Source organism: Pinus tabuliformis, chromosome 9 (genome assembly GCF_031772625.1).
Source record: "Pinus tabuliformis cultivar Carrire ecotype Pingquan chromosome 9, CPIR1, whole genome shotgun sequence".
NCBI classification, from domain to species: domain Eukaryota; kingdom Viridiplantae; phylum Streptophyta; class Pinopsida; order Pinales; family Pinaceae; genus Pinus; species Pinus tabuliformis.
Window position 1 is genome coordinate 1562225619 of NC_142307.1, and position 15988 is coordinate 1562241606.

Here is a 15988-nt window from a genome sequence, read left to right on the forward strand (position 1 = left end):
GAGATTTCAAATTGCCAGAAGCTGTCCCCACACATCTGTTATACCGAAAGAGGTGGGGACAATTTGAATAGTATACAGAAGATCCTAGTGTATATAGTCAGAGATCGACGATTTTGCTGTCGCGCAACTGTGCTGAGTATTATTCATTGTAAATTAATTCAATTAATATTTGTAAATATACAAATTGCGATTTGTATGATTCGAAGTCCATGGTTACTCTTTTATGTTCTCCGATTTGAGACAAATAATCTATATTATTTTAATTTAATCGTACATCAACAAAAAATATTAAAATCACGAAATCTGATTTGATTATGACTTATTATAAAACTTAAAAAACCTGGCATGGCACTGAATTTTTTTATTCACCAATTGCAAAAAATCTTCATGGTAAAAAGATGAAAAGGAATGTAACTTGGATGTTTTGGCGAGTTTAATAATAACTTTTCCACTCACGTTTATGTTTCATTGACATGATGTTTTTTTAGAATTATCTTTATAATGTTTCATTGTAATATCTCCACGATTATAGGTTGTTAGTATCCGGATTATTGGGTTGTCTCTACCGTTTATGCAAGCAGTCTCCGCTGGATATGGGATAATCATGCCAGATATGCGAGTTGTTTGTGCAGTTTATGTGAGTTGTCTGATGTTATCTATAAGATACCCTACTTATCACAAGAAGAATGGCAGACTAAGGAGCAAAAGATACCGCCTGTGTGTTCTACTGCACCACGTCAACCCAAATCGCATCTTCCTGCAGGTTCTTCTCTTGCAGATTTAATAATTTTGATCCGCACTCATTGTTTAGTAAAATATGGCTCCTAGCTTCGTGAAAATAACTGTTGGCTCATCCGCTTCTGGAGGGCAAGCTCCTTCCCATATCGTCAGTGAAGCCCCACCTCCCACTATCCAAGTGGTCCATGCCTCACTCAAATGAGGCTTTGAAGTTTTCCAAAAGTGCCCTAATCTGCTGGTTCAATGGTTTTTGGCTGTGGCTGACAGCTCTCCACAATTGGATCTTAGAGGTGTGGAAGCTTGTCATTTCTGATGAAATTAATATCTACCCATGCTAGGGGTTTCTTTATAGTATATTTTGAAAATCCTGAAAGCAGACAATGTATTCTAGATTCCAGCCCCTTGGTTTTGGGAAAAATCAAGCCTATTCATGAATCCATGGAACCCATCATTCGATCCCTCTACAGCAGTCATAACCTCACCACCAGTTTGTGTGAGATTGCCAAGCCTACCCTTGCATCTCTGGAATCTCTCCTCGCTAAAAGCCATTGGAAATACAAATGGGAAATTTTACTGCAAGTGCCCAGAAACAAAGGAATATGCCAGAACCACCTATGCATGCATTTGTGTGGAAATGGACTTCAGCACCGGATTCCTAGCTGAAATAAACCAAACAAGTAAAGACTATGTGTGGAACCAGAAACTTGATTATGAAAGTGTCCTCTTCAGATGTTGATCCTGCTTTGAGATAGGCCATCTAGCCAAAAATTGGCCAAAAGCCTCCCAGAAAAATTTTGCTAGAAAAAACCACCACAGATCTACATGGTGACAAGGAGCACAAAAATAACACTACACTGTCATCAAAGAAGAATATTCTAGAGAAAACTCTGAATCACAAGAAATCGAGCAAGAAAGAAACAACTCTCAAGACAAGCAGGGAGAAAGCCCTGCCCAACAAATCAACAGTTATGAGGATTTGAATACCGCACAAAATAAATCTTCATTTAACAGCAAAGCAGATCTCCTAGACCAAACTTCTTCTCTGACTATCTTCAAAAGGACGAACACAATAGATCGTGAAGCTAAGACACCAATGTCCCAAGAACCAAAAGAGATGAAGGAGATGCAAGATAAAGGAAGTTGGAAGACCGTAGAGAAAAAAAAGAAAGCTACAACACCAATCTCGCCAAGAAAGACGAGGAGCCAGATAATTAAAAACTAAGAAAATTATAGGTCTGATAGACCAATTTGGTTTCAGTGGACGTTAATCACCATCATCATCATCATCAATATTCTTTTGTGAACTGTATACTTTTCCGTTATAAATTACCTTTATAATAATTATGGATTATATTAACTTTGTATCTTTTTCTTGATTCTTGGAAACATTGTTATTTTGTGAATTACCTTTATACGGTTCCATTTTAAGTTACTTTTATAATAATTCCATTTGGATTGAAGAATGTGCCTACTATCTTTTCGCTCGTGGTCATCGTGGAATTCAAGGAATTCATTCATAATTTCCTGGAGGTATATTTTGATGACAGGACTATATTTAGGATGGTTAAGCGCCATGTAGCAAGATTGCACTTGATGCTGGATAACTGTTGAAGATACCAAATCGCACTCAACCTCAAGAAGTGTCTGTTTTGCATTCTTTTTGGGAACCTATTAGGGCATGTGGTTTGTAGACAAGGGCTGATGGTAGACCCTGCGAAGATCGCAGTGATTATGAACTTGGAAGCACCAAGGAGTGTGAAATAGTTGCGCGCTATTCTGGGACATACAAGATATTACAGGGAGTTTATCAAAGGCTATGCCCAAATCACCGCACTAATGGAAAAATTGTTGAAGAAGGATGTCATGTTCTACTAGAACAATCACTGTAAGAAAATCTTGGATATATTGAAAGAAAAGATGGTTACCACGCCGATTCTAGTCTTCCCAAACTAGAAGAAAGAGTTTCATGTACATGTCAACGCGTCGTGTATAGCATTGGGGGCAGTACTAACACAGGATGGAAGAGAAGGCTTGGACCACCCTATCGCGTTTGCAAGCCACAAATTATCCAAAGCAAAGAAGAACTATTCTACCATTGAATGCAAGGGGCTAGCTATGGTGTATGCGCTCCAGAAGTATCAACACTACTTGCTAGGAGGTCACTTTAGGATGTATACGGATCACTCCATGTTAAAGTACCTAGTCAATAAGCCTATGTTAGGGGGGGGCGAATTTGCAGATGGCTCTTATTGTTCCAAGAGTACGATTTTGAAGTTGTTGTGAAGCCTAGGCGATTGAATGCGGGACCATACCATCTATTGCGCATCGAAACAGGGGAGGAACCTACTAATTTGGAGGAAGGATTACCTGACGTACAACTCTTTGCTGTGCGCATCGCGGATGGACATTTCGAGGATATAATACACTTTCTAACAACTGGAACTACGCCGAAAGGATACTCTGTCCAGCAAAAGAAGGAATTAATGGTGCACGCAACAAACTTCTCTGTCATTGCTGGGCATCTATACAAGATGGGGAATGATGAAATACTGCGAAGGTATGTACCTGAGTTTGAATGAAGCAGCATCCTCACAGACGCTCATGGGGGTTTTGCGAGAGGAAATTATGCAGGGAGAGCAACTGCACAGAAGATTCTACACGTAGGGTTGTGGTGGCCAACCCTTCATTAGAATTTAAAAGCATATTGCAAGGCGTGTGATGTATGTAAAAGAATAGGAAGGCCATTGTGGAGGGATGAAATGCCTTTGAATCCACAAATGATGTTGTAACCCTTCAAAAAGTGGGCAATAGATTTTGTAGGACCCATTCAGCCTCAAGGAAAGACAGGCACGAGGTACATTATCACTATGATGAAGTACTTGACTCGTTGGGCAAAAGCGCAGCCATGAAGGATTGCACGGGCGCGACTACCGCGAAGTTTCTATTTGAGCATGTATTGACATGATTTGGATGTCCAAATATTTTGATGAGCGATCGGGGCACGCACTTCCTAAATGAGATGATCAACGCACTAATAGAGAAATTTCAGTTGTATCACCAAAAGAGCACACCTTATCACCCATAGGCTAAGGGGACAGTGGAGGCATTCAACAAAGTGCTTGAAAACATGTTGACCAAGGTATACAATGCTCAATGAAGTGATTGGGACGTACACATACTTGCAGTTTTATGGGCTTATTAGACAGCTAACGAGACAGACACCCTTGAGGCTGGTATACGAGGTTGAAGCGGTGATGCCTATGGAATACATCATGCCTAGTCTACACATAGCAGCGCTCATGGGTATGACAGATTGCAGAGCCCTGGAAGAGAGGCTCGCGCAGTTGGACGATCTCGAAGAAGAGAGATTTTTGGTTGGATTTCACCAGCAGGTCCAAAAGCAGCGTGAAAAATCATGGCATGACTGACATATTAAGTTGCACACCTTCAAGGTAAACGATCTGGTTTTTTTGTATGATAGTAAGTTTGATAAATTCCCCATAAAATTTAGGATGCACTGGTTAGGGCCATATGTTATTAAGGATATTACTGATAGTGGTGCGGTCCAGTTGGTTAAGTTGAATGGAGATCCCTTCCCAGGAAAGGTGAATGGCAGTCGATTGAAGTCATACACAGGTAGCCCGACCATCTGACTATGCGACAAAAGCACAGTCTTAGCACTCCAGGCAGCTGAAAGGAGGTGCAAGACTATAAACTACATTTCTCAGGTTGGGGAGCTGCGCGATGTTAGGACTGCACGAAGCAGCGAAGTGTCACAGGGTCTGCAACAGCGCAAAGACAGCTACGCTAGCGTGTAGGTCTACCGGAAAGTTACCGTTAAAGTCACTATTCACCATTTGATGGTTGGTTTGAGGCCAAATGGAGCGGGCGATAGGCATTTAAGGAAAATTTATGGGTTAGATTCTTGAAAATCTACTGCCAATATAGCATTAATGGGTTGAATGTGGGGGGAACGATCATATTTGAATTCAAAAAGCCCTATAAATTACAAGTGGTTGTCCAACAAAAAAAACTTGGCATTTTAAAAATTCAGTTGTTGCGCTATCAACTGTGTATGGACCTTTCAAATTTTGAGGCTTTGAGAGCAATTTTAGTGTTTGAGAGATTGCCGAAGGAGACACAGGACCTCCTAACTAGAATGATGTCGACACCAGAGGAAGCCGCGTAGGAAATTACACTAGTAGAAGCCATAGAGAGTGCCAGAGTAATAGTTGAGGTCCCTAAATCACCCGGAACACCGAGACCTATGAAGGATAAGCAGGCTATGATCCCATTGAGCGTCTCACCAAGAAACCCAAAAACCCACAGAGGACCAAGCTCACCTTGCAGGAAAAGGGGAAGGCCATTAATCTAGAGGCCGACGAGGAGGAATCTGAAGAAATCCTGGTGGATGAGGAGGACGTAGAAATGGAAGTTGAAATCCAAGGTGCAAACCCTATTACCCGATTACCTGAATATGTTCCTCCACGTAAGGGTAAAGCCCAGGTGCTGAAGGACATAAATGAGAGCAAGAGCTCCTTGCAAACTCCGTTGCTCCCAGATGACCTTGTTTTTAAGGGGCCGCACTTAGGGCGGGTTCCTATAATGAAATTCGAAGATTGGGACCTCGCAAATCATGAGAAATTCTCGCATTTAGCGATTGAGTAGCGAATTCACCAATGGATGGACGCGATTGCTGGAACAATTGAATTGGAACTGCGGACATGGCTCAAGGGTGTAGAAAAAGCTAGGTTGGTTAACTTGCTCTGGGTTCTGCATTACCACCGCGCCCTAGTGACCATCTTCGTCATCAGGCGGCTGCTTTGCTTGGTGCATGATGGGTGTTTGTGGCTAGAGGAGCCCATTCCCATCACAAACCACTTGATCCATCAGATTACACGGTTGCCTTACTCAGGGGAGGATTCAGCCAATATATCAGAGGGAAAATGTGGCGAGTTGGCCCTCACGGAAGCTATGAAGAAGAAGTTCAAGTTGGAGAAGAAGAAGCGAGGATATGTCATCTCCAACATTAACAACCCTGCAGTCAAGGTCGCAACACAAATTCTAGCAGGGAAAGTGATGCGGAAGTGCCGCACAGATGAGGTGCCCGCACCTATGATTGCACTGGCAGCCCAATGCGCTGAAGGAGTCTAGTTCAACTGGGTGAAGCATCTATGTGACGAGTTCCTTGTGAATTGTCATGAGGCACAGAAGCAGGGCAAGACATTTCATTACGCGTGTCTCCTGCTGTCGATCATACTAGCGGCATGGGATTTTCCTGAAGACAACCAATTCCCTTGGTCGCGCCAGACCTTCCAAAGGCAGTGAAGTATGCTTCATTATGGGCGACCAAGGACGCGCAACGTATAAAAGAAAGCAAGATCTTTTGGGTCTTAATGGAGATGAGTATCAGGATGGGGATCCATCGCATTCCGCGGTTGTCGCCCATAGTATACAGTAGTTTGCAGAGCTTTGTAGAGTTCAAAGCGGATTTCCACTATGTCTTTATCAGGGCATGGAAGGACCCTACGAAGACATGGCATAACCAACCATATCTGGTGATTAACAATGTAATTTGTGTAGCCCTCGAGTCTTGGCCATCGGAGTGGCGTGCTCCATCTAGCTCCGTAGTGGAAACGGATAAGTCCGTCGCATAACGCAAGAAAGAAGAAACAAAGCTTTGAATGGTGCAGCTGGCTGAGAAACGCCGAAAGGAGGAAGGAGAGGCTAAGGCCCAGGCAGCGCACAATGCTGCAAAATTGACCGAACAACAAAATATAGGGGGAGAAGAGCGTGAAGGACATAAGTCACCTTCGCCCGGGACTGAGGCAGAAACATAGACATAACAAGGTGGTGCAGACCCACAAATGACGTCCACACAACTCAAGCGTCCGCGACTGCGAGAGAAGGCAATGCCACGAAATAAAACCAAGCATCAAAGACATCCTTCGATCCAATCACCCTCACTGAGGGGGATTTGCATGACATCAGAGAAACAGTGAGGGATGTCACCACCGAGGCCCTCCAACAGTTCGAAGAGCAGCAACAGTTGGTATTGGGGGCTCTCCCAACAGAGCTGCAGGAGTTGCAGGTTCACACTCCATAGACGAGCACAATGTCCACCAGCCTCACGATCAACACTTCAGTTGTCGATGCGCACAAGGGTGACCAACATGATAATGCTACCAGATGGGGCACTTACTACAGAGAATGAGGCCGACAGGCCCACGGTCAGCAGTCTCAAAGGGGTAGGATTGAACATGGTTGTGCTTCCTTGGGAGACGCTCTACCTCTTACAGGATGGAGTCACCGCAGAACTTTGAGCCTGGGAGGGTCGTGCTCTACAAGTGATGAGCGAGCAGTGCATCAACATCGAGCAGTTGGGCCTGCAACACAATGAGGCAGTGGAGCAGAATAAGAAAATAATGCAGGTAGTGGAGGAAGCCTGCCGAATGGTCCTAGAGTTGGACATTCAAGCAGAAGAACCAGTTGAGGCATGCATCTGCGAGTTGGCCATACAGGTGCGCGACACTCGAGCAGAGATGGTTAGGGTTCTGCTAGAGCTAAAACTACAGATCATAGAATTGCAGTTGAGGGCTCAGCCTTCAACTCTGCCGAAATTCAAGGAACAACGTGCCACTGCTGTTACAACAGCAATAGTGGTGATCAACAGTGTAGGGGTAGACTGCATGTAGGTCAACACTGTAGTGGTAGACAGCATGTAGCGAGATCCTAACCACCCTGTAGAAGGACCCGAATGTAGAGCGCTTGGAGACAGAGGAACGCGAGCTACAAAAAAAGTATGACGAGGTCAAAGTGACTGCGGAGATAGTCACCCTCACACAGAGGCTCGCACGAATGCAGGAGGGAAAGTCTCTCAAGGAACAGGTGGATGCCGCTCGACATAAATAAGTGGTCTTAAAAGCATGCATACAGCCATGGATAGACGTGGCTTATGCGATCACAACCTCCATTGAAGGAAAGCTAGCACAATTGTAGGAAGCTCAATAGAAGATTCAGGGCAACAGTTCAGCGGTAGTCACCGAGTAGCAAGTGGAAGAAGTCCAGCAGGTGGTTGCTCAATGCACTGTCAAAGTTGCGGTGATCCAAACGGAGTTGGGAGGTCTTCACGCTAAGATTTCTGCACCTGCAGAGTGACTCGAGGGTGAGTCACAATGTTTTTGTTGGGGGCCTGTTGGGCGCGGGATCCCCCAAGGGAAGTTTTGGGGCTAAAAGCCCATATTTTGGTCCAATTTTGTAATCCAAGTGTAAAGACTTCACATTTTGTGGTCGCGGAGTGCGTAGATGTTAAAGAGTCATAGGGTTGTCCGCCCTTATTTTGGAAATGTAATGTCAGTTGTAAAGGATATACCCATGGTCCACGGACCATGGGATTGTATAAATAGAGCTAAGCTCTAAGTAATTTAAAAGTAAAAATAAAAAATCATGAAAGATTGAGTCATAGCGGTAGAGCAGAAGTCTAAGTTTGGGTCGTAGCATAGGTAGAGGCTCTACAGCTGAGTGTGCAAAGGCCTAGAAGTTTGAAGCTGAGTGCGTGGACCCCTACAGCTGAGTGAGCAGAGTGGGTCGAGTTTGTAATCATCTGGAATTATCAATAAAGAGAAGTATTCCATAATTTCTACATCTTATTTCCTGTTTATGCATTTGTTATATTGGGTATGAATTTCACTAATAATGCTTATATGATGTGCGAATGTATGTAAATGTATTGGTTAAGTGAATGCAAGTAAGAACATCTGTTTACATGAAGCTAACTAAGATCTGTTCATAAGATAAGAAAGACACTTAGCCTAGTTGGGAGATATCTTAGTTCGTTGCCCTAGCAGCGCAAAAGGACTTCAGCCCCTGGTTAAGGCTGCACAGAAGCCGATTGTATCCTCTCGCGAAGGTATTGAAGGGTGGAGCAAAGGGTTAAGCGACCTGCGCGAAGGCAGGTCTAGTTGAAATAAACCGACATCACATCCATCTCAAGGGTGCGGAAACTTGATTCCAGCATCCCCCCATACTGGTTCGGGTGAGAATTCAGTCCGCACTCCGCGAGCTGATGCCGAAAGGGCCAATAGTGTAGGGATTTGTTTGGCTACTAATGTTGAACCTAGGTCAGGCCCCCTCAAGCCAACATGAGGTTATTATCCAAAGCATGTCTTAGGAAAAAAAACTTAGAATGATGAAGGAATTTCATCTACCAAGGACATAAATTCTCCCACCTCATACCATGAGATGGGTCTTGATAGGAGTCAAAATTATAAATAACTTAGTGTATAAAATGAAGTTTATAATAAACACACACCCAACACGTATAAAATGTATACACCTCTATTAGATTTTAGTAGTCAAAGCATTGCACAAGGGTGGAACTATTGTCTCAGAGACAAGGGAGTCTCATACACCAATTTAGTGTATACCTTAATTGTTACCTAAAAATTGTCAAGTAAGGGTAGATTGAGTGGTTGAGGTGGATTGTTAACCCCCTCACCACACGTGTTCGATTCCCTGAAATGATATGCTTAGCTTGTATTGATTAGGCTCAAGGAGTAGGCGGCTCCAAGGAGTTTCCACTCTGTTTGTGGTGAATACAAGGTGTCTTGACTCTTACTTAGCCATTAGACCATTATTATAAAAAAAAAACAATTATCTAAAAATTAGATTATTATTATTGGAGTTGTCTTTAGTGCGACTTTTTGGACTTTCCGGTGCCAAAATCCAGTGGAAAAAATTGAGGTGAAATCTTGATTTGTGTTATTTAAACTGGGTTTTTGACCATATATATGGATTCAACACCCTCAAAAATCCCTAGAACACTTCGATTGTGTAGGCGTTACCAATCAAACTTGTGATTTCAATAAATTCTTGTGAAATTTTAGAAAAATTAAACTCAAAAAAACCACCAAAAAAATTCCAAAAAATTACACTAAAAACAACTCAATTATTATTATTATTATTATAAAAAATCAACTCTATACTTTTAAATAAAATATTAATTATGTTAACCTTATAAAAATATTAACATAACACCATTGAAACAGGATAAATTTATATAAATAAGGATTCCAATACTTCGTTTATCCACCGCTTCATGTTTCTATATCCATAAAAACATAACATCGAGATAGAAGCTAACCTTTAAACTATACATGGAGAAGACACTTTTCTCTCCTAACAATTTTTAAATGATTTACAACCTCAAACTTCACGCAACCATTGAAGAGATGGCTCTTTTTCCAAAATACATAAAATAATAGTTATTTTTAATTATATGATTTTATATAATGCTTTACGTATCACAGAGAAAAAAATAGCGTTGAAATCCATCGACATAAGTTACGGTCGGTGGCTTCACCCAACTGAAACCCGCCACGAGTCGCTTCAAGGCGAGTGTTGTAATGTTCTTCTTCTTCGTGGGTGACCAAAAAATTATTGAATTTCCTTTGCAATTCACATGTATGTGGGCTCACACTACTAGCTGCCACTGCCCTCTTCTCCCATAGTCTCGACTTCGCTTACCACTTCACACGATATGTGGTTAATTTGGTGTTTTTTAAATATATTGTTTTTTTAGATTCGTGTTTTTTAATCTAATTTAATTTAATTATATCGTTTATAGATTCGAGAGATTATTTGTTGCTGCTAGCTCAAGTATAAAGTTTAAAATTGAGGGTGTTCACTGAATTAAATTTGTGATTTTTCAATAGCAAAGATGTTTTAATAACGAGGAGTCTTTTATTTGAGCTAATTTTTTGAGTTAATGATTATTGAATATTATTTATAAATGCATAATTGATTTATTATTTATTATTATTATTATTATTATTTTAAAAAATTATGTTATTTAGAATAATTATTGGTGGTTGATAAGTGGTAGACTTTTACTTTTGTTAGATGTTATTTAGGTTTTAGTTTGTTTGTCTTTTTCTTTACATTCAAGGAAGATAAGTATTTAGTAAATTGGACAAAGTTTTAGGTCCTATAAAACCAAAAAGCAATTTCAACTTAATAGCACTTGCAAAAAAGCCAATATTTCTTGTGATCATCATTAAGGCTACCTCCGATATTTCTTCGTGGGTGACCAAAACCACATAGCATTATTGAATTCACTTTGAAATTCACATGTATGTGGGCTCACATTACTAGCTGCGAGTTCCCTCTTCTCCCATCAGCTCAACTTCGCTTACCACTTCACACGATATGGGGTTACATTTTTGTTGCAATTTGGTGTTTTTTAAATATATTTGTTTTTGTTTATATTATTTTTTCAATGAAAAATATATTTGTTTTTGTTTATATTTATATTATATATATATATATATATATATTAAGAGATTAATTTTAATAGCTCAACTATGAAGCTTAATATTGAGGGTGTCAAGAGAATTGAACTTGTAACTTTTCAATAGCAAAAGTGTTTTAACAACGAGGACTTGACAATTTGAGCTAATCTTCTAAGTTAATGATTATTGAATATTATTTATATTTAAAGAAATTATGTTATTTAAAATAATATATTGGTGGTTGATAAGTGGTGGACTTCTACTTTTGTTACATGTTATTTAGGTTTTAGTTTGTTGGTCTCTTTCTTTACATTCAAGGAAGATAAGTATCTAGCAAATTGGATAAAGTTTTAGGTCCTATAAAACCAAAAGGCAATTTCAACTTAATAGTACTTGCAAAAAAGCCAATATTTCTTGTGGTCATCACTAAAGCTACCTCTAATAAAATCACGTGCTCCGAAATAGTATCTAACCATAATCTCATATCTAAGATGAAATATCACACTTAGTAGTAGATTAACCTCTTGTTGAGGAGGGTTTATCCTTACAGCAAAGTAGTTGATTATTATTTTTTTCCCAAATTTTAAAAAATCTTATCATTTTTTTTCTTTTCTTCTAATTTGGAAATATTAACAAAAGTTTAATCTTTGTTTTTCAAATGGGGAATTCACTCTTTATAAATGGTAAACTTAGGAAAAAAAAATTCATATTAGGTTAACATCACTACAATAATATGCTTGACAATTATATCCATAATGTTAATAGCCATAAGCAACAATATCTCCAAATTATCACTAAACTAAATCCTAACGAATAATCATAGGAACCATTTTATCATATTCAAATGAAACTATTTTAGTGAGGTATTTGTAAATGATTATATTATTTCATTAGGAGTGATAGTTAACCTTCACCCATCCACGGGGTATTGGACAGACAATGATCGGGTGTGCTTTCAACACATTTCTAGATGTTAAGTCATTGGTTCAATCACCTGCCCTATTCGGGTGTTATTCTTGGACATGACCATGATGTAGCCTCACCATTGCCAAACTTACAAAAAAGAAGAAGAAGAAGATAGTTAACCTTCACACATAAAATAAACATTCAACTACTATTAAATCAATCAAGATGGATTTGAAACTGATTTATAAACAAGGGACTTACAACCAACTAATTTCACCAACCCAAATCCTTTGTGAAAATGTATTTGTTCATTGCAATCTTTGCTTAGGTTTAATTATATGGCATATTCTTGGGTGTAACCTTCTAAGAAGAAACCACTTAAAAAATATCAAGAATAATTAGGACTTTGAGTTGGTTTTTTTGTTGTTGTTTACTACTAAGCAAGCACAAATTAATGGATTATGCTTCTTTACTTTAAGGATTATCCCTTTTGTGCTTACAATGCTTTATGTTCCAATACCACTAATTGACACCATCCAATTATATGTGTGCAAAAACTCTCCATACTTTCAACCATTGTTGGACACATAAGAAATTACAAAGTAGTTGAATTTGATAGAGCTCAACCTAGATTGCATTGAACATGCCATAATTGATCAGATCATGGACACACATATTAAGAACACTCGCCAACAAAAGATCCAACTATATTGGGTTGTCAAAGCAAGCCAAATCCTGCAACAAGGCAAGTGGCTCACTAGGGGCCAAGTTCAACAAAAGTTTCGCCATCTCATGGATGCACTAAACATAATGGAGAACATTTCTAGATATCAGTGGCCACCTACCTATTCCATTGTCTCATAACACAATTTTCTATTTTGGTAGTTATTTCTATATTTTCTAGGTCTTGAACTTCCAGAGCCGTTTTGAGGCCCTAAACAAAGTTTTTTGGAGTAACAGCGCAATGACAGTTTATGTCTTCCATCAACAGTAAAAAAATGTACTTTTCAAGTAGAAATTTCCAACATGAAATTATTCATGCCAAACAAAGATTGTATACCAAAATTACGACCTTGGGAAGTTGACATTCCAACTTATCCCATTGGGGCCCAAAAGCCTTTGGCGCTTCATCCCATAGGGTTAGGTTTTTGGATGTTTTTGGATGTTTTTGGTTTCTTGTTGTTTGTTTATGATAAAAGTACCTCCAAGCCTCATTGTAACATAATTTAGCGAAGGCATGGGGCTGTTACATCTCTTCTCAGAGATAAGCTACCACCATTCCAGCTAGTTCATTTTTATTTTTTGATTATACAGCTTCAAAATTTTCCATTTATTAATAGAAGTCAAGTTTCATTGTATCACTGCGTTTTGGTTATAAATTTGTATGTCATTTATTTCACTTCATAATCTCAGATCATTAATAAAGAATCCACTACATAAAGTGAGTTTGAAAACACAACACCTTCACTGGGAATATGGGGAACCCAAATCTAGAGGAGGGAATATAGGTTTCAAGAGGAATTTGTCATGACATGAACCAACCTTTACATTCTCCTTTAAATGAGCAAAATTTGTTTGATCATCGACAAAGCTTAACCCTAATTTGTTGAGAGGAAACAGACCCAAAAGAGTAGGTGACAACATAGGGGTAAAATTAGAAGCCCTAACGTTAGACCCCACATTATCACTGAGAGATGCAAAGTTTTCCTTTTCTAAAACTCAAGACTCATTATTCGTCCCTTGCTAAAAAAAACCTTCTCTGATAGACCCAAAATAGATTTTTCTTCAACATCTACAAGGAACTTTATTTCTTCGTAAAATAAAAATTTCGTAATTTGGGAATAGAAATTTTAACTTACCCATGAAAGTATCTTCATGTCTTTGCTTAATAGGAGGATTTTTCATCTCTTGATGTTGATACAAGGAAGTGATAATCTTTCCCTCTTTCTAAACATCAAAATCCTCATCTTAAAAAGAAAAAATGTATGGAGGCTTCACAAAAATAACATGGGAGGGTTTTCGAGGAATCTTAGGAGAATTCCTTAATGGTCACCTCGAAACATTATAAAAATGATCCTTCAAATGACCCGTGGTTTGACACCACATGGAGTGAAAGGGGATTCTCTAGTAATCCGAATGTTGAGTAAAAAATCTATCACCCCAACAAATATATAGTTCACTAAGAAAATCAGGCCATGTCAAACTCTACTAACACCCATACCATTCTTTTGATTGCTGACAAGATACTTTTCTCATCGAAATACAAAAAATTAGTCACCTTGTTAGAGATATCCAAAAAAAAAATTGAGACCTTAGTTCTAAAGGGAACCACAGAAGTGAGAGCCATAAGTGACACACAAATCTCTCTTCCTTTAGAGGATTAAAGTTAGGGTGCCACTTGCATAGAATGAGAGAGCTATGATAAAAAATCCAAGGCCTAGACATGATATTTTCCAAGTATTCCATATCTAGGAACTGGAAGCATAATCAATGGTTGACCAACAGGTTAATCCTAGGGCTATAACCTATAATGGGTTTCCAATGCACACATATCTATTCTACCATTCTACCTAATTCATAAACTTGAAATCGAGCTAGTCTTTAAGCGCTCTAGAGGACAAGCTCTCGACCCTATCCATACTGACATCCTTCCCCAACATTAATGAGAGCTGATTTTCCTTCGCTGAATATGTCTTTTGTGCTTTGCGCTCATGAGCTAGGAACCTTCTCTTCAGGGGAGGAAGCCACTAGCTTTTATGTTGAAGATGATGTCACAACTGAACCTACCTTTATCAACACATTAATTATGTAATAAGAGTATTTGCCAGCTCATGAACCAAAAATTTACATAGGGAAAGTAAGGACATGCTTCCAATACCAATACCTCGAGAGCCACAAACCAAATATGCTCATGCCCAAACCTCATCCTCTTATTCTCATGTATGAGCTTCCCTATCCACCATTGAACCCCGTCCAAAAGAAAAGTTTGAAAAATATTACATAGAAATGTTACTGGCAACACAAAACCGATATTCCTCCATAATGAACCCACAGATGGAGCCCTAAAACCTAGTAGAGTTTTCATGGCTATTACTCACTTCCTATTGAACCCGATCAAATTATTCTTTGCTTCATTTACCAAGGGGATTAAATGGAAAGTGAGGATAATTGAGCCAAAATATTTGGACCATTTCTTTATTTGTGTGTGTCATCCTTACGCAAGCCATGGTAATCTTCTGCTTATTATTCCCATTTTATCAGGTTCATAACTGTTTGATGTTGTGGAGGACACTAGAATTCTTGGGAAACTATCTGGTGCCATTAATACAAATTTTATTGTACTAATAACTAAATGCTCTAATCCCTCCTCTTTCAATGGTTTAGACCAATTTATTTTTGTAATCTGGTCTAAAAAAGCATTGCCAAAGTGATTGCTAATTGAATAAAAAGTAAGCTAGTTGAGTGCATGAAAAAGGAACAATTTGGTTTTCTGGAGAATCGTCAAATTTTGGATGTTGTGGAAGTTGTACGAGAATGTATACATTCAGTCAAAGTTAAAAACCTAGAAGCTTTAGTTCTAGAAGTGGACCTAGTCAAATCCTATGATAGAGTGGATTGCAGATTCTTGAGACTTGTACTTTTACAAATTGGTTTGGGCCTTGAGGTAAGAGACTAGATAATGGGGTGTATATCTTCAACTAATTTTGTTGTTCTTATCAATGGATCTCCTTTAATTTTTTTAGAAGTGTTATAGCTCCAAATCTCACTCTTATGGTTTGTGATGCTGTACTTATGGCCTAGGGCAACCCCTCCTTCCAGACCTGGTCCTAAAAATTTAAAAAACAGTGTTTTATCCCTTATACGTGACATTGCCCTGAGTTAAACGCGTGTATACACGGGTATGTGTATAGCCAACCCACGTGTATGTATTAAAACACTTAGAAAAATATAAAACTCCTTATTTTCAGGCGGAGATCGCGGGTTTTACCTGTTGATCACCTGTTAGTGCCCGTGGCCCAACTGTTCCCAACCAACTCCTAACTAAAAAACTACTT

At 39.2% G+C, this 15988-nt stretch overlaps 1 non-coding gene across 1 annotated transcript; it reads right to left on the minus strand.

Moving 5' to 3' along the window:
• Positions 1–15109: 15109 nt before the first annotated feature.
• Positions 15110–15210, minus strand: LOC149154589 (U6 spliceosomal RNA). Its single transcript, XR_016263856.1, has one exon. It is a non-coding gene; the product is annotated as a U6 spliceosomal RNA (small nuclear RNA).
• Between the last annotated feature and the right edge of the window lie 778 nt (positions 15211–15988).